The sequence below is a fragment of the Peromyscus californicus genome, unplaced genomic scaffold (genome assembly GCF_007827085.1).
Source record: "Peromyscus californicus insignis strain IS unplaced genomic scaffold, ASM782708v3 Scaffold_10__1_contigs__length_136768540, whole genome shotgun sequence".
Taxonomy (NCBI): domain Eukaryota; kingdom Metazoa; phylum Chordata; class Mammalia; order Rodentia; family Cricetidae; genus Peromyscus; species Peromyscus californicus.
In genome coordinates, this window is record NW_026294391.1 from 65731192 (window position 1) to 65745252 (window position 14061).

The 14061-nt window shown below is 32.2% G+C and overlaps 1 long non-coding RNA gene across 1 annotated transcript in view; it reads right to left on the bottom strand.

Annotated features, from left to right (window-relative positions):
• Positions 1–2089: 2089 nt before the first annotated feature.
• LOC128108347 (uncharacterized) overlaps positions 2090–14061 on the bottom strand; it is a 112794-nt gene continuing 100822 nt past the window's right edge. The window contains exon 3 of the long non-coding RNA XR_008217442.1: positions 2090–3747. This is a non-coding gene — a long non-coding RNA (uncharacterized LOC128108347). The remainder of the gene's footprint in view (positions 3748–14061) is intronic.

A 14061-nucleotide genomic window follows, 5' to 3' on the forward strand; every position in this document is an offset into this window, starting at 1 on the left:
CAGATGTTTTAGCACTGTGCAGACACATGCTTAATTTGTAAAGATTTTATGCATGTTTGAGGAAAACACAGTATAGCTGTGTTTTTAAATTGTTCTGTTCTGTCTGTTCAAAAGTGTTTAAAATATTCAGAACAACAAAAGGCCAGAGCCCCGTGTGAGAAGCAGTAGACTTCTGAGAGGAAGCCAAATTGAAAAATGTAGATTTTTGTTAAAGTGATGCCTTATGATGTTAATGACCCATGAAGAAAAGGAAATGCTCCCTGGTGTTTATGGAAAGGAGAAGTCCTAAAGTAACTAGTTCTCTCAAATTTAATGAGAAAACTTGCAATATTTTTTGAATGGGAGTATTGAATACTGTGTCTCTAAATTCCCAGACAGTAAGCCTGCCAATTTAATTTACTATAACCTAAATTTTAAGATAACCAAGTGATTCTTCTGACAGAGAAGTTCATCTGATGATTTACAATGCTAACTCAAGTTGAAATAATCATAAAAATTTATCATGGGTTCTTTAACAAACAACTCTAAAATTAAGCACATCTCCTTTATGAAGGGTCCATACATTAATAATCATTCCATTTTTTTTCATAATTAGAAATAGCCCCAGATACCCTTAATCGAGAAATATAGCATAAACATTTCTTCTTAAATACGGATGTGCATTTAGTGAATTATATTATAATTCTTTCTGTCTGTATTTTAAGTGCAATAGTAACCTCTTGTCTAGGAGATGCTCAAGAAATTGCTTGTGAATTGATGAGTGGGTGTTATAACCACAACGCAGCTATATTTTTCCATATTATAAATAAGGGGGAGAAGTAAGTTATACATTTAAATGACTTTGCATACTGCTCTAAATAATTACATGTAGAAAAATATGAGTTAATGAACCCACATCAACCCGGAAGAAATACTGTGTTGAATTAATCGTGTGCACAAAATTTAAACAAATACATTAGTGGATTATTCTTCAATTTAATAGATGATACATTCCTATGAAATAAAATAGGAAATGATCCAACTATACCTATAATCCCAGATTATATACCTAAAGGAATCAAAATCAGAACACAATAAAGATATCTACACACTTATGTTTATGGCATTTACCATAGCTGTTATAGAATCAACCTATGTCCCATAAACAGACAAATGAATCAAGAAAATGTTTATATGTGTGTGTGTGTGAGTGTGCTTTTGAAAGCAATAAACAGAGTTAGAGTTATATCATTTTGCAGGGAATTGCATATGAAACCAAATAAATTAGACACAGAAAGACAAATATCCAATATTTTCTCACATATGTATAATAATATATTAAAATTAAAATTAGAGAAATACTATTCAGGAAGAGGAAGAGAGCTAGCGGGAATGGGGATGGAGAAAAGAAAAAGTACATTGCATTCATGGATGAAAATCTCATGAAGACTTCCACAAAAGTTTGTAACTTCCATTTCAAGGGACCTTATGCTCTCTTCTACATACCCTTCACAGATACAAGTATACATACACATGTATATATACTCATACACACAGACACATAAGTGTACACATACCTGAATAAAATAAATATTGTTAAAAATACAAAACAAAATAATCTTTCTTGTTCAAAAAACATGAACTCATGCATATGGTGTCCAAGCTGAAGCTAAGAGACTACTTAGTCAGTATACTGAAACTAAATAGATTCCTATAGTGGCATGATGAAGTATTTTTCAACTCTAATGTTATGTGATTCTATGGAATAGACACTGAATTCATTAGAGATATGTGTAGTATAATTTTAATTTACAAATTTTTAAATTACTTTTCTTATGAATGGTTCATGCAACGAACTGACAAATAAGGCACTGAGGTGACAAGTGGCTGAAGATAGGACAAAGAATTAACCTGTATACCTCTCCATAGAGAATAGAGCCATAGGCCAAGGTAACAAGTCCTTGTCATTTGGATATCATCCTTCTATTTTTTAAATTACCACTTACCTTTGTATATATAGTCGATCAAAATATTAAAAGACATTAAAAATTACTTACTCTTTCCACACCACCATAGCTATATGATACTACATGTTGATTAAATATCTTGACTAGGTTACATCTTTAATTAGTACTAGATTCATTGATTTCTCATTTAACAATATGATAATGTATAATTCCCCAAACTCCAAGTCACATATATTTACCAAAATTTTATTTGCATTATTGATACATCATACACCATTAGTATATGGAGAACAATGTCTTCTTATGCAAAATATCTTTATAGTAATTCAGGAAGCAAAAAATGAAAAACATAAGTGTTTTTAGCATTTGCAATATTACTAAAAGCTGATACAATGATTAACATAATATAACCTTTTATTTTACATTGGAAGAATAAATCTTAAACACAGACCATCGAATATTTTTTACATATTTTTCTTTCTAACTTGCTCTCTCTCTTTCTCTCTCTCCTCAAGTTCTTTTAAAATCATTAATTTAATTGTGATCATCCTACACCTTAGAAGCCCCAATTTCTTCTTTTTAATTTGAGAAAAAAATATGAGTGTTTCTTGTCCTTCACCTACCCCTAGTGGCAAATTAATCACCCACTGGCAGTCAAGTTATGTTTTCAAAATCCATTTTAAGGGCCTTCAACTTATGAAATTAGCACTTTGGACTTTTGCCAAGGAGAAACCAATCTCCAAGAAAGTAAAAGAAGACAAGAAGTTGGAGAGAAGGATTTAGTTTGTGCTAAATGTCCCAAGGAGGCACAACATCTGACCTTCTAATGACCCCACTGAGGACAGACTGTTGTATGTGAAGGCATCTACTAGCCGCACATTCTTGCTACACTCATATTTCTAATTGAGCACCGTGAAGAAATGCCATTATTGTTAATGTTCTTTTTCCAGATCTACATTTCAGATAATACTCATCCCTCCGCTTGATCAGTTCTACAAAGAGAAATTTGAAGCAGGAAGCTGGTGAGCTCATTTTCCAGTTCAGAAATTCTTAAAAGAAATTAGCCCCTAGTTAGGTAGGTATTTTACTGTAAATTAATTTTAGATACTGTAAGAAATGACCTCAGATACTGCCCCATCTGTTTCTTTTGACAGCAGTGTTGCTGTTTTAGTTATTGTTCAAATTTCTCCAGTTCAACAAGAAGAGTTTTCAAGCAGAATTCCCAATAGGATCCCCAATATGATCCCCACACAAATGAATATTGTCATTAGTTCTCCAAGAAGCCTGAAAATTCCTTCAATGGAGTAAAATCTGGGATATGCATATACATTAAAACACTGCACACTTTTCAAATTATATATTTTATTGTATTAAGTTATTTTTCTCCATAATTTTATTAAATTTAAGATTCCTAAATGTCATTCTTATTAGTCCTCTCAGATACTGAAAAATATTTAATACATACTTAAGTTTTTATTTGCTGATTTAATTAAAATATACTTGTGAGTAGGGCAAGAGTATGGGAAAATCATGTAATATAATGATAGTAACATGGTCATTTAATCTACATCCAGACGCTACTGAATATAAGTTTTTTTTTCCAAATGGACAAATTAACTGACATTACTTTTGTTCAATTATACAATGGAGACCATTACTCTTGTCAGCCAAATAGCAAATACCTAATTTTACAAGTGAAATCAGATGAGCGCTACCAGTGGACTGCAAAAACAACAGCCACTATTGGAAATCTTCTTGCAGAGGGCAGGCTCTCTTGGTAAGGTCACTTCACATACAAAACCTAGCATAAAGAAGAGGAAAAAATATTTGTTTAACATCTTTTCATCTGCAAATAATATTCACAAATACTGTACTAAGTTTTCCTCACTATAGTCTTATGAGAAGGAGGGTTATCCCCTCACAGAGAAAGAAGTATTTACTATACTCTTAGCAGGCTGCAGGAAGTCCTCCATGAACTGGGAGCACTCAGTTCTAAAATGGAATAAACACTTTGCATACTATATAATTTTTATATGGGAGTAAAAGTTTGTTTTTTATGGAATGTTTTTTAAAATGGAAAGTGAAGCTGGCTCACATCACAAGCACTCATACTAAAGTTCTCTGCTTTTGTGGATAATTGCTTTCATTTGAGATGCTGCTTTATACATAGTAAAGGTTTCTCAAGTAAATAGGATTTAATAATTCTTTCTTCTTAATCTATCTTTCACAGTAACCCTATGAAAATATATTGTTTCCTCTATTATGTACGCAAACATAGAGATTCTGTGATTTTATTTAGGCACATTTGATTAAAGAGGTGAACTAGTGAATATCCATAAATTATGAAAACACCTATTAGAGCATATTAGATTATTGCTTATCAGATAAGACCTGCCTGTCCAGTTTTTAATTCCATCTTGAGTCACCCATAGCACCACTGACCTACACTATCAGTACTTACCATAAAACAAGCAGAAACTACTCTCAGATTTGTTCTTAATCTTCTTAGCTAAAATTCTCTTCTGTTAAAGCTTTAGTTCTGAGATCAGATATTCTAATTAAGAGTAAGAAGATTTTTTTAAACAATTCTTAAAAATAGGAAGGTTTATGTCCAACTGTTTTTTGTTTTGTTTTTAATCTACATTGACATGTTATCTAACTGGTTGTAACAAATGTTCAGTTCTTTTGCTGTATGTGTGTCTGTGTCTACGTCCTTTTACAAAACCACAATTTTGACAGTTATCTTCCAGATGACACATCTCACTACCTTTGTTTTGGGCCACAGGGGGAGAAAATTTAAAAAGAAGACACATTTTTGCAAGAAAATGTCACAAGTTTTTTGAAAGAAACTACAAAGTAGCAAAAAAACATATTTTTTCCTTCCATAATTTTGCAGATTGATTCAACATGGTGAAAAGTTCATGTTTTCTTTTCCAGTTAAAGAGTGTTTCATCTAAATTCCCTGTAATCCATTCTGATTAAGATTGTAAAGGTCTGCCAGTGTGTCCTCAGATAAATTGCATTACAGTTATCAGTGTTGAGATTTCATTAGAAAATTAATATAAGTGCTTAATATAAGTGCTTGTGATCTAATACTTTGAGAGAATGTAAAAGCAGTTAATTTTTCTAAGTCCCTGTATTAGCAGTTATCAACAAAGTTTAAATTTAATCTTTTTTCTTTTTCTTTAGCAAAGTAAATTTGTAGAGACAGGAAAAAAATTCTACCCTCAGTCACAAAAATCGTTAACATTAGATATAATATACAATGAAAATGAAAATAAAAATGTATCTTACTCCTAAGCAATTGCATCAGGAATTAATAAAATTGTAAAACTTGACCCCATCTTCTCGAACTAAATAATCAAGCAAAAGATGATTTTGAGCAAAAAAAAATCAATAGAAATAATATAATTTTTAAAAATACATTTTATGTAATTTTTCTTCTCATTCAGGAAAGGGGTAAAATACCATATAATTGAGATAAATTAATATATAATGTCTCTTGCCTGCATGCCTAACAACCTGCTTGAAGTCCTTCCACTTTGAAATATTGTTCGTTGTCAGCAATAAAACATTCTTATTTACACTAAACAATCTCACAGAAAACAGCCACGATTTTCAGAATATTTTTATGCACTAAAGTGTAGAGTTTCCCTCATTACTGTCCCCTACAAATAATAGGTACAAAAATATCATCTCAATATTCTTCTAAAATGCATTGCCTTTCCGAGAGAAAAGCTATGATTTGGTATTGCTGTGCTCCATAGCTATTTGAATTTCTATTTTTTCCATTTAAAAATTCTAATTTGGAGTTAAATAGAAAGAGAAAAGCATATCATAAGAAGTAGAGAAGATAGTCACTGCATTTTATAAAATTGTATTTACGGAGTCTAAGTTTCATTGACAGGATGCTCTGTGTGTGAGCATATACAATGATTAAAAATTTACCAAAAGCCATGAATGCCATTCCACTGTCACTTCCTTTGATTAACCTTCACCTGACCTCACTCCCTAAGGCAATTTCAGATTCCTTTGTTTCTACATTCACATCTTCAGTCAAGCAGGCGAATTTATTAAAAATCAGTCATTAAAACGATTTCCTCAGAAGCATTTTTTTTTTATTTTTCACACATGTTTGTTATAAAAATGAAATTCTTTACCATTATATATAGTAACTACTTGTGTCTATCCAATTGGGAGGACTCAGTTCACTCAGGAGAACGATGAACTAGGCAGTCCTGTGGTTATAGCCATTTTTACTGTACAAGTAAAATGTAAACAGAGAAAAGGCACAGTAATCACACGGAGTGCTCTAGTGCAGCTGAGATGGACAAAAACACGTAAGTCAATTCTACAATATATAATGGAAAATGGTATACTTTTTAAAATGTGCAATAATTTTCTAGAATATTTTCTGCCCAGGCTTATGGTCTTAAATCTATTGCTTTCTATTAAAATGTATGCCCCAAACAATAACCCTTTAGGTGATTTTCTAGGGCTAATTCTTAAATTCAAATATTTGGGGGTTTACTATGAATGCATTTGTTAAAATAGCATATCACCAGCTTGCCAATATTTCACACGGAAATGCTATAAGTAAGACTATAAGGAGGAAAAAACCAGGTTTCAACACTAAAACAAACAAAAAAGTCCTTTGAAAATAATTAAAAAGACAATAAATCACATTTGGGGGTTCATTTCATATGCTTTTTATCCTCATTCTTTCATCCCTCAAAAACTGCATGACTAAAAGTTTAATTCTACTTGCTAATTGCAAGGGAAATGAAATCTTTACAGTAGACAAAACAAGTTCTCACCACTCTAACCAACAGTCACTCACCATCGTAATGAATAATGGAGAACGAGACAATATGTTCCTTTTGATAAAATGCAGCGTGAAGCATTAAGCAGCACCTAGGAAATGTACTTGCCAAAAATCTTATGCAGCCTTCTGACCTAACTTTCAGTTTAGAGGAAATACAGGGACGTGAAGAATGAATTAAATACCACAAGAAAGGAAGTAATTAAATCCAGAAGATCAAACATTCTGTAGAAACACACAGTGCTCATCATTTTAACAACTCTAGTTTGTAAAGTTAAGAAGAAGAGAAAAAAATTCCTTGAAGTTTTCTTAGATTTGTAAAGAAGAAGAAGAAGAAGAAGAAGAAGAAGAAGAAGAAGAAGAAGAAGAAGAAGAAGAAGAAGAAGAAGAGAAAGAACTGTGAATGATATGGCTGTTACAAACGTTTGGGACAATAAGATGTCCAAATTGAAATAGAAGATAAACTACAAAAATTGTCTACTAGAAAGTATGATAGTAATATAATTATAGAGAAAATCAATGGTCTCTTTTAAAAAAATAACCTAGGAGAAAAATTATAGTTAAAATATCATGATGTCTAGCATTATCTTTTAAATTTTAAATAGTTCAGATAAAAGTAGATGAAAAAATATACAAAACATTAATTCATTAGATTTAAGTAGTAACATATGTAAGTTTGTGTGTGTTCCTGTGCGTAGATAGGTATATGTGTCTTTATCTCACTATAATTCTTTCAGCTTTCTGTATGTTTGAGAAGTTTTAAAATAAAGACTTTTTTAAAGTACATACCCCAAAACCTAAAAGAGATCACTATAGTCAGGTTCTAAAATACCACCAGTTTCCTGTTTTCTCTTTTCCTCGCTTGAAACTTAGGCAGCTTTCAGCCCCTCTCCTACTCAAATACATTATCCAGAGCTTGAAGTCCCTACCTGCCTTCCTGTCTCCAACTTTTTTAGGGGATGGACAAAGGTCTTGGACTAGTGATATTTTGAGATCAGTTAGGCCTTAGTTTTGAAGCACCATCTGCCTCCTATAAAGTGTTTTAAAATATAAGATATAAAACCTATATCTAATTATGCATTAAATGTAATTTTAGTATGAAAACTTTGAAGAGTTTTTAATAATATAAATTTAAGATAAATATGTTGAGATTTAAACTTCATTATATTGACATATATTTTCTTAAGTATTAATTTGAGTTTATTACTGGATAGGTTTATTATGCTAGTTAGGGATTAAAATGTGTATACATATCGAAACTACTGTTATCTTCCCATATTTTTTTAAGATCAATTTCCCTAGGTTCTAAGCATGCTTACAGATCTTTGAAAAACCTGCTGTCAAGCCGGGCGGTGGTGGCGCACACCTTTAATCCCAGCACTCGGGAGGCAGAGGCAGGCAGATCTCTGTGAGTTTGAGGCCAGCCTGGGCTACATTGTGAGTTTCAGGAAAGGAGCAAAGCTACACAGAGAAACCCTGTTTCAAAAAACCAAAAAAAAAAAAAAAAACCAAAAAAAAAAAAAAGAAAAGAAAAACCTGCTGTCAATGAACTGATCACTAGAATGTGAAACCATCAAAAAAAAAATCATAGGTATGTCCCTGCCCCTAAAGAATTAAGCCCTTTTAACATATTTTGCATAGGCAGCCATCTATTATTAGTGTACAGTGTACATAAACAAAAACTATGTAATTAAGCTAGAGATATATAGAATAAAAAATTGTTAGAACCAGTTTTTAGGTCCTTAAACCAAAGTCTTTGCCTAGATGAAAGAGGGGTGGGGATCTTAAGCTTTTAGCAAAATGAAACATAAATACATGGAGGCTGGTGGGTACTCTACAGCTTTTTGTTGATTTCTGGAATCCATATTTTTCCTCAGAACTTTCATAATTTCTAACATTCTGCCTCCTTATGGACAGTCACGGATTCTAGCCTAACTTCTTTCCTTCCAAAGATAGGGCAGCTGAGGCCAGCTAGGAGAAAGGGAACTTCCCCAAACTCATAGCTCATTATTGGATGGACTTTAAGTCTCTCCTAATTTCTAGTCCTCTACCCTAGCCCTGAACTTGGTCCTAATGTCCACTACAGTATTATCATGTTAGTGAATTTAGGCTCTGTCATCTTGAGAGAACTACCTGATTCAACAGCTTTGATACTTTCAAAGCCTTATAGTCAAGCCTCACTTTAAAACAAACAGCCCCTTTGCCTTTGCTATGCTGTGTCGTATTCTAGTGGTCTTCAGTAGCAAATAGCTTTTCCTTGTCTTTATCCCACAAAACATCTTCATATTTTGAAGTGGACTTTATTTTAGAATTCCTGTGAAACAGTCATAATCATTAAGAGAAAGGAAGTAAAATATGGTGGTTTAGCAGTGGAGTCTGAAAGTCTGGATTTCTTTTTCATCCAGCCACTAAAATACAGGACAGAGTCAGTGAAGTGGGTAATTATCTTCAGGCACTTATTTAACTAGTTTGTGACTCAGTTTCTTTCTATGGAAAACAGTTATTCCAGTTTTGGAATCACTTACAAATCACACTATGGCCCATAACAATTATTATTTTTGAAGGCAAGAGTGTTCAGACAAAAGGTTATAAAGCAGCAGAAGTTACTACAGTCTAATATAATGTTTTCTCTTGAAAAAACAACACCTCTTGTACTTAATATGTCATTTGACCTCATAATCTGAAATTGTTCTTGGGATTTTTCTTTTAGTGTCTGCTTTCAACCTTATCTGTCAATCATGTAAGGGAAAACTGGGCATACTCTATTAAAATTTACATAGGTTCTATAAACAAACCTACAAACTAAGCTGTTCTTTTTTCTATTCCTGTAATAAAAGGGTCTTCTATTAAGAATTACAATAATGAAATATGGCAGTAGATCTTAAAGTGTGCCTTTCCTCACACTGCAGTTATGTAAAAGGTTATATAGTACAACAGTTATTAATCCTTCTTCACTTTGACAATTGATTTGAATTCAGCGTCTGTTGTAGACTCTTTATAATACAAGATCACAAAAGTTCAAAACTAATTTAGTACTCTTTGTTCCACCCGGCAAAAAGTGCACCTTATCAAAACTGTTACTGTCAGATCGATATTGTGCTGAAACGAAAATGCAGATTAGCTGGGAGAGGCTTCTCTTTTTAGCTGCATTCATGAATTACTTTGCAGAGCCCAAGCACTGTGGAGAGGGAAGTTTTTGAAACGGAGAGGAGAGGCAAGCAGGAAAAGAGGTGCCATAAAGGCTCCATTTCCAAAACTCACTGGTGTAAATTTAAGAAATTTACATATTTAAATAAAACCCTGATTGTACTTGGTGTGTGCAGATATTGAACTTGAAACTGGAGACTGGTAGTGGAGAAGACATCCATTCCCATATGGGCAGGTTTCCCTTTCCAGTTCTATAAAAAACCTGCACGTATGGAACACACATCCCAGCAAAATTCTGCAATGATGCCAAAATCAGAAGTATTTGAGCAGACTGGAATGGTTTGACTCACATTAGTGATGCAAATCTATTGAATTGAGACGCTAATACATTCCCAGTTAAAATACAAAGCACTCATTGATTTTAAAAGGAAAAAACATCCACTCGGCTTAAGGAATGTTTACAACAAAGGATAAAACACAGCTAGTTTTGTTTTTCAATTAGGTTTGTTTGGGAAATTCATCAATCTTTCTACTTTCCCCTGTCTGGTCCAGCTCCATTACCATATCACCTCTGGGGGTCAGAAGAGTACACAGCCAGGTTAGATGAAAGAGAAGGGAAGGGAGGGAAGCATTTGTCTGACCATCTATGTTGGTAAAACTACACAAATACTGAAAATAGATGCTGAAATAGACAGGGGGTTTACATGCTCCCCTCAGGCACTGATACCTTCAACTTGTATGCATATTTACATTTCTGTATTCCACTATTAGATGGGAAACAGTTACCAGAGCAACATTTAAATCACCTGGCAGCTTTGCTATTTCAATAAAGCAATGAGTCTTCCTTTTCACAGGAAAAAATAAATATGTATAATAATAAATAAATATAATAAACATTGTATTGTGTATAATGCCTTCACAATGGAGGGCATTTGTATTCACTCATTTTTGTTCATCTTATCCAGCAAGTTAGTAGTAGAACTTGAGGATTTATTCCAGGTCTTTCCTGTCTCAATTGCTTCTCTTCCCACCCGACTCTGTTCCAACCGGACTTTATAAAAATCTTAGTGAATTCATATTGGTTGAAAAGTTCCAAATTCTCACCGAACATTTGTGTATGTGTTTTATTTTTCATTTTTATTTTACTATAATAGAAATTTACTTTACATTTCACATTACAGTCAACAATGATGCACTTAGCATTAAGTTTATACAGATTTAAAAATAGGCTATTTTTAAATAGGCAATTATTTTGTAAAGTTTAATTCATTTATTATGATATAGAATTCAAACAGTATGATAAATTGAAGGCTTTAAAACTTAAAACACATCAACTCACAGCAACCTAGTACATGATTTCATTCCAAGGGAATAAAAATATATCCTTAAAAGCAAACAAAACTTTCTCATTTCTAACTTCTTAGGGGTTTCATTTTCAGTTTCTCTGAAACTTCTTTTAGTTTTCAGGTTGTGAAATTTTTTTTGTTTTTAATTTTTTTGTTTTGTTTTTTATTATACAGAACTGTAATTGTTTGACAGTCTTCACATTTCGAGGTTACACATTAAAGGTATATCTCTGCCATCTTCATTTGGACAAGCAATTTGTTCTGCATGGCACTCCAATTAACTGAAAGCTTCAAACAATCAGGGAGGCGATTTTAATTTTCTTTTTCTTTTTTTTTGGAAGTAGTTTAAAACTTCTTGCTAAGTATTTTTCTAATATATATATGTGGAAATATGTACAGGAAAAATTACATTTTTGTGGGATACATTTTAAATTCGGTACAATGAAAACTGGAGGAAATGGCAAATTGTTAACAATTACCGAAGTGAGTTACACATACAAGTGATTCCATTCTTACTATTCTCCCTCTACTTTTGTGTATTTGACCATGAAAATAAAACTCCACAATATGCTTTTCTGAAGATATGTGTTAAAGCGAATTGTTAAATATAATATTATTTGATTTGACTGAGAAAAAAATAGTTTATAATATGTTTGTCGCTTTATAAATATTATGTAATTTAACTTTCCTAAAAATCAATATATGGAAGTACTATGTAAATTTTAAATATTAAAAATTGCAGACAAGGAACTGACTGTCATTCAAGTCTGACCTAGACAAAAACCAATGGGATTTACATACTGCCATTTAATGCCTTTCGCTCTTAAATCTAGAAATATTACCAAGTATGGAGGGGTATAAGTTCATTGAACTGAGTAAGTTGGGTGTTTGGGTTCATAAGTCAGGTGTGTTCTAAGATGTGGAATTTACTTTTATTTTATGTTTTCTAGCTATTTTTATCCATCAGCTGCCATTCTCTACAAAACAGTGAATAAAGGTCAACTTCAAAGATTAGGATTGTGTTTTCAAATGACAGACAATATCTCATTCATATACATTCATTAATATTTTAATTATTTTATTGAAAGGTTTTTATTTTTATTTGCTGAATTCTAGTGATTCTATTAAATTCTAGTTATTTGAGGGATAATTGAAGTTTTAATACACACTAATATGATATATTAAATCTTTTCCATTGCAATATTATAGTAATGTATAACATCATTGCAATAGTGGGTTTAAAATATTAAGTACAGTATGTTTCTTGGTTTCTGTAATAAACAAGCACCATTTTATAAGAATAAAAGTCATTTGTGATTTTGAAATAAATGAGTTGCACTTTAACCAAGTGACATGAATACATATGCATAAATTAAAGTTATGTGGTTTTATACATGGTTTCATATAGTTTTCTGTCATGTTGTAAAAACTGTAGGCTGTTTTGAGAGCCCAAACTGAATTAGTCACATTATTATTCAAGAAATTTATTAATTTGGCTTATTGATATATTTTTCTGAAACCCACTCCATTATCGTTTATTAAAATATACTATGTCTGAACAGTGTTGGAGATACACACATATTACAGTGAGAGATATACATACTCTCACAGGGACACTTAGACTTTTTTCTTCCCTTTAAAAAAAAAAGCAGGGATCTTTCCAAACACATAAAACTCCTGACAAATCAAACCAAATCAGTAAAGAAAACTCAGTAAGTCGAATCTTAAATTGTTTGGAGCTATTTATTGCTATAAACATTTGGGCAGGTTTCTTGCAGGAGGAAAATAAAGGGAGGGGGGACCAGTGACAATCTCTTATGATCCACACAAACAATTTATTGATTCAATGAACTTGTTAATTTAATAGGGGGAGGTTAGGTGACCAGTAAGATAAAAATATCTTATTTCATGCATAATTTGCTTGCAAGTATTGTTTGCTTTTTAAGTCTATGGTCAAAACACAAAAAAGAAAAATGTATACAGACTTTTTCGCTCAAAACTTGCCAAACCTCACATTTCAATCAAAGCTGACGGGGATATTCCAGTGCTTTTTAATGCCGTTAGACATTCTACTTAGTCCCAAACCAGTATTGATTCTGAAAATGTATGGCCAATGTAATTCCTGCCTATAACTATACTTCTTATTCAACCAAATCATAATTATATTTTTACTTAATTTCTAAGAACTTTGAAAATGCAAATGAATAGGTTGGTAAACAAAGAAGGGCCCACATTTTACTCAGCAATTTATTTCCAGTGATTGCTAAGATTTTTCTTCTTATTCAGAAGTTCTCAGCTCATTATCTTCATGCCTCTCATCTTCACCTTGCTTGATTCCTTAATTTTACTCCATTTCATTCAGGTAGTTTACCTCCAAAATGTTTTTCACTTTTAAATATCAAATACTGTGCTAACACTCTAACATAAAAACAGCTCGACATATGCTGATGTCCCACTTGGAATGCCTTTTTCCTTCAACACCCTCTACACAAATCTTAAACTTTATGACTCCAGCTTGCTGTACTTGCTCTATGAAGTCCTTCCTCCTTACACTAACTCACACTTTATTTTGTAACTCCTGAAATGTGGTTCTCTAATAGTGGCATGAGGACACTTTCTTTAAAAAAAAATCTATGATTTCAACATTATTCATCTGAAAATACCTGTATCTTAGCAAAAATTAAAACAGTAACAATTATTCACTGTCACCTATTTGCAGGTATTCATTCACAAGTCAGTTACAGTTAGTGTCTTAGTGAAGAAGTAAAAACTGTCAATTTTGTCAGTTGGAATCCTAGAA